Source organism: Cryptomeria japonica, chromosome 11 (genome assembly GCF_030272615.1).
Source record: "Cryptomeria japonica chromosome 11, Sugi_1.0, whole genome shotgun sequence".
Lineage (NCBI taxonomy): Eukaryota > Viridiplantae > Streptophyta > Pinopsida > Cupressales > Cupressaceae > Cryptomeria > Cryptomeria japonica.
In genome coordinates, this window is record NC_081415.1 from 406,775,834 (window position 1) to 406,782,304 (window position 6,471).

A 6,471-nucleotide genomic window follows, 5' to 3' on the forward strand; every position below is an offset into this window, starting at 1 on the left:
TAGAAACATCTGGAGTAGATGCATCAAAGTATTTGAGCAAGCTGAAAGACAAAGAGCTCACTGCCAAAATGGTAGAAGAGGTACAAAAAGCTATCACTATTGGCAAAGTTAAACTTGTCAAATTTATTGCTGAGTTGACTCCTCAACTCAAGCACATTCATTATTTATTTCAGAAACTCTGCACATTTTCTTTATTCATTAAAGACATTAAGAATAAAATAGAGGCCATTGAGAAAGAGATCACCGATCTCTCAAGCAAGTTGAGCACAGAGCCAAATTCAATTCAGAATTTTTATACAAAGCTTCAACAGCTCATGGCTCAACAATTGGACTTAAGAAATGAAGAACACAAGATCAGGATGGACATAATGACACTTCAAACATTATTCCTTCCACATCTTTCATCAATCCAAGAATAGATCAACTAAGCCACATACCTATCTACTACTCAAGAGGGAAGCACTCTAGATGGCTTAATATCGCTATTGGCTGATATTCAAGCACAAAATTCTTTAATGGACAGTGTAAAGGATGCACTCTCTGTCGCTCTCACCAACGCCCGGACCAAGTACAAATCTATTTTTGACCAGTTACCGCCCCCGGATGGAAATTAAGTTTTAATGTTTGTCAAAAAGGGGGAGTAATATGATAGTCTTGGGGGAGCAATACAACATATTTGGGGAGTGATATAGTTTTGATACAGTATTGAGAGAATGATATAGTATTCGAGTATAGTATATAGGGGGAGTATACCGAGCAGAGTAAGCAGAGTATCCAAAGAGCAGTATACAGAATAACAAGCAAAGCACAAAAACTAATCACCAAGCATGCAAAATCAGAGTTATGTACGGTATATCGACAAGGGGAGTATATCTGATATATTATTTTATTGACTATTGCATATACTGTCAGTACAATCATTTTGCAAAGTATATAGACTTTTGAGTTATAACTTTGAAAGTAGTTTTTGTCAAACATCTCAACTAATGTCAAAAGGGGAGATTGTTACTACTTATCAGATTGCCATTAGTTTTATGTCAAAGTTATACTATATACTCTAGTCGGTTATCTATTACCGAAATATTCAGTCGGTATGTACAGTCTAGTTGGTTACAGAAGAAAGCAGTCACAGAACGCAGTATACACTGAGCTGTCTACCGAGTATCTTTACATGTTTACCGAGCAGCAAAGAAGACACACCGAGTTAATTTACACCGAGTGAAACGTGTTACCAGATTCATTGAACCTGGACATGCATATGAAAACATGTTACAAGATCGAGGCACATCTAACTGTTATCACATTGGAAATTGCACTTAAAGATTGTGTATGATTTTGAGGTTATCTAACCAATGAAATATTTTACATGATTATTCATTCAATAAATCGTGTTTGTAAGATAGAAGCAATGAATTGGATCACCGTCATAAGAGATCTATTTATACAGCATGAGTTAAGAGTTAAAGGTGTGTGTATGAGTGTAAGAAGACTATTACAGAGACACAGAGGTCACCAAGAAGGTTTTTAGAGAACAGTCGAAGAACAGAGTAAACAAAAGGGTTTACCGAGTTACTATATGGGTTACCGAGGTATGCTATAAGCAAGGTAATCTATTATGAGCACATAGAATCTGCTATAACATTTCAGATGTAAAGTTGTAGATATTTGTAATGATTTTATTGTAATATTGTGAAGTTGAAAGAGAAACCTTTAACAGGGTAAAAGACTCTAATCAAGTCTATAAATTGTAAAGCCTCTAACCAAGTGCAGCATTTAGATGAAGTGTTGTAAAATCCTTTAGCAAGGTAGATCTAACAGATCTTGTTACTCCTAACAGGGTAAGCTATCAGAAATAGCTAAACATGTAGCCCTAATCGAGCACCCTTTATTATTGCAGTAGTGAAGTTGTGGGTGTCATCCCCACCGCAGTTTTTCTCTCTAACCAAGAGTTTCTGTGTAACCAAAATATATGTGTTATGGAGTGAATCATGTATGATTGTTATCTATTTGTTTTAGTTTTATATTATGTTACTGCACTATTCGGTTTATGCATAACAGTAAAGATGTTGTTGAAGAAATGTTTTGAAGTACTGATTCACCCCTCCCCTCTCAGTACATTAGCTTTCCATATTGGGCCTAACAAATAGGTGATGGGAGTGGCGTGTGAAAAAGCTGTGGAGGAGTAGTGACCAACGAGAGGTAAATTTGCATTCGAAGACTATTGGGTGAATGAACCAATGGGGGGATATGAGGTATGAAATTCTCTAGTTTTTTGGGATGCTTTTTATTTCAAGCCTGTAATATGTTCAATTTTTGAGTTGTTGTAAAGAAATTTTGGTTTTTGTATTGGTAGTTTTACAATTTTGAGGTGTATGTAATAGGTGCAAGGGTTTTGTATATGGGTTGGTATGAGTTAGGTCCTTTTGACAAAAAAGATGGTCTGGGATGGTTGTGGTTTTCAAAATTCAGCCAACCCGTTTTGAAAAAAAATGGAAATGAATGTAGTCTTTCGAGTTAAAAAATTAATAAAATATCAATATTATAGACAAAAAAAATAAAAAATTATTTTTATTTTTGGACAAAGTTTTGATACATGTGCATGATGGCAAATGTCATATACTCTAGTGTAAAGTCTAAACACATTTACATAGAATTTACCTCACCTTTATTTGAATAGGGTCCTTTGCTTATTAACATATATTTTACATCACCTTTATTTACAAATGCTTCTATACTTATCAACACCTCACTTATATGCACACATGTTTACATACAATTAATATATCCATGTGATTATCCATAACATATGCATTGATTCTTTTTTTGGGTGGAAAAAATATATATTTTATTATTACATAATAAAAGTTTGAGTCATACACAAAAGATTTTCCAACTGGTAGCTCCATAAAAACCAGTCCAAACCCTACCATACCATCCTACCATTGTACGAGCATTTCAACATTTCACTTGTCAATTCTTCCCCAAGAGCCCAATATAGAATTTAAAAGTCAAAATAATGATATGTTTTCTACACAAAAAAAAATTCAAAAACAAATAGTCCAACTACAGATTTCAAACCCCACCCATATCAACTCACAGTGTCGTCGCATCCCTTTGCCTTCGAGAGCACCTAGTCCTTCATCTGCTCCTTGCACCTCGACCATAGGCAACACATCCCCTATCTTTGTCCTATGTATGACCACCCCTCTAGTAATCCGCCAGCTTGTATTTGAGCTAGGAATGATCCATCAGCTCCCTTGGCAGTCTAGACGCCAGAACAACCTCCCAATCGGTCACATAGTCTCTCACAGTGCACCACCCCTCCACAGATACCTACCTACACGTGCTCCTGCCCTCCATGGCTTTCCACAAGATGAAAGGATGAACATTTGGTGGGTATCCAGGAACCGCCACCCAATCACCTAGTGTTGTGGCAGACCCTCATCCCAGCTCCGCCAGCTCAAGCAATGCATCTAGTCCCACCCTCCATTCCGGCCTCACACAATGTTCCATAATTCTTTTCACCTCTTGAACAGTGCTAAATTCCAGACCCCACACACAAAAAATAGAAGAAATGTCAGTATTCACCCGATATTTCATAGTTGCCAACAAGAATTCATACCCCCAAAATTTGTCGTACCTGGATTAGAAACAAAGGGTCATCCGTAGTGAATACATTCTTCAAATAGTCATTTGAAATCTTCCCCCAGGACGCCATTTTCTCTTTGGCCGCCTTCAAACTAAAAGTTGCCTCCATGTCTATAGCTTGCGCTCCACTACTTCTTCAAGAAACTTTTGGCCTACCCTTCCAAATACCAACCTAAAATGCATTTGCACAAATGCAAAGGAGGAGACAATAAAACCTTCGACCGCGAAGAATATAGGAAATAAATGCCTACCCCAAACATTTTGCCACCTCAAAACATCTCATTCTCCCAAAACATATGATAACCGCCAATCCTTATAGGAATAAATGCAGGGCTTGTACCAATCCAACTCATCACCACTGTTTTCACTCTGCCCTCTCAATCACCAAGTTGGACAATGAATTATCCAAGGCATTACCTTCCCTATACACATGCGAGAGTGTAAAATTTTTAAAACTTTCTAATTTTTTCTGAATAATTTTGGGGTATTTGTCAATTTTCCAGACATGTGCACCCCCGTTGGCAATTGTAATTATTACAATTTGAGAATCTCCTTCAAGGTGCAATTGATCAACTTTGATCTTGTTCTCTAAATCAATTGCCAACATTGTTGCTTGAATTTCCACTTCATGATTAGTCCCACTCTCCAATTTTTTTGAGTCTATACTAAGGATGTTGCCATCAGAATCTTGAGCAACACACCCCGCCCCTGAAGGCCCAGGATTTCCTTTCGATGCACCATCAAAATTAACCTTCACCCACCCTTGCTCTGGTTTGTTACACATCACATCTTCCCTATTCCCCCGAGGATTAACCCTATACTGCCCATTAACAAGTAACATATGCATTGATTCTTGAATGCATGTTTATCATGATATATTCAATCTATTTTATCCTAAGTCAAGTCCATGCTCATGTGGTCATCCTCCTAACTATGTACTCAAGTGACCTACATTCAAATTTGTATATTGACCCCCTTTTCCTTTCTCACCTAAATCCTATTGCGTGTATGTGTGTTTTTTTATGCAATTTCTTATGTATTGTTATAAAAAGATTTATTTCCATTCATGTTAGACAACAAACACACTCAATTATCTCTCATTTTAGGAGTATCTAGAAGGTCAATGAATAGTTATGCATTTGGACTAAGTGCTTAAAAACGAGTGACCAGTCTAATTTATAGGTGAATTATCCATTGATTCATTAAATTAACATCCTTAATTGGCTTGATATATCAAAAAATAGTGAGATTTTTTCTCCATTCAAAGATTTTTTCAAGACATAAATTGGTTAAAAATGCAAAGTATAACAATATAAAAAATGTATCACATGGGGATTTTTTGATTGTTGATAATGACTCTAATGAGATCTATCATTCCACTTTTTCCCGTATCCTAGTTGAGATAGATATTTCTAAAGGGTTACCTACTGAGATTTCGCTCAATACTTCTAAGGGTTCCTCCTGGGTTCAACCCTTAGACTATGAGGGGATCCCCTTCAGATGCAGGAGATGCTTTGAAACTAGTCATGCGGCTTCTCACTGTGGTTCTGAGTAGAAATCTTTGGCGGTGTCATGGTGGAAAGGGGCGTCAGTTCAGCACTACATTGTTCATAAAAAAAATGAGCATCATTTGGTTTCTCAGGAGGTTGCACTGGATTCCTAGGGTGATTCTCCGGTTGTGCAGAAGCTTTATGTTGGGGTTGTTGGTGCTAATGGGCTTTGCGGGCTTCAGACAGAGACTTTGTCTGAGTCCCCTATTGATAAGGGGAATGAGCCCCAGGTGTCCACTCCCCGCGTCAATGTCTTGGGTGATATTGGCTCGTTTGCTGGGAGAGATTTTGTCAATGTGTTGGTGGGTGTTTCTCCTGCTGGTTTTTCCTCTCAGGTGGGGGCTGGTTTTGTTGATTGGCATAGTAAGGCCGCACAAGTGGAGGAGGGTTGGGTCACTGTTCAAGAAAAGAAAGCTAAGCATTATTCACCCTCTTTTGATATGAATCTTCCTTCCCACAAGAGCAAAGTTAAAGGTAATTCTTGATGGGTTGGCTTTTGGTTGGCTGTTGGTTCTTGTTTCTGCTTATGGGAGCCTCTTGTCTTTTGGTTATCTATTTATCTTACGCTTCATCTTTAAGACAACTTCTCTTTTGAGTTTTGTTGATTCTAATTCTTTTAGAATCTCCTTTGTAAAGGGTTTTAGGGTCCCCTTCAAAACCTATTTTTTCCTTAATAAAAAATAATATATAAATTTATATGAAAGACAAATTTTGAAACAAATTTGCAAAAATTTTCTTAAATGTAAATTTATATGACTTTTATTATTGGGTCTCTTCTCTTGTATCAAAATAAAATTCAACAATTTTAGAAGATGATTAAAATGTGTATTCTTTTATCATGTATTTATATATTTATTGAACATGTATTTCTATGTCCTCTTTTCATAAATTTACTTTTTGTGTTTTTCTTACATAGCTTCTTTATATAAATCTACTTTGATAGTAATATCTTAAGTTCTCTATTATATTTTTAATGCAATTAAATTCGTCAATATAAACTTCTTTTAATTGGCATTCTTCATCAAATTCATTATTCTTATTCTTGAATGCATGCATGGTTGAATTATTAAAATAAATTAAATTGTGTATATAACTAAGGTATTCAATTGAAAAATATCACAATTTTTGTAAGTCAAAACTATATAATTCTTTGATTGAAGGGATAAAAGTGCATACTTTATTTTTATTTATAAATCTTGATAACTACCAATTATTGGCTTTACAAGAATCACATAGTTGCAAATGAGATTTTATAACAAGGGAATTGGTGAGA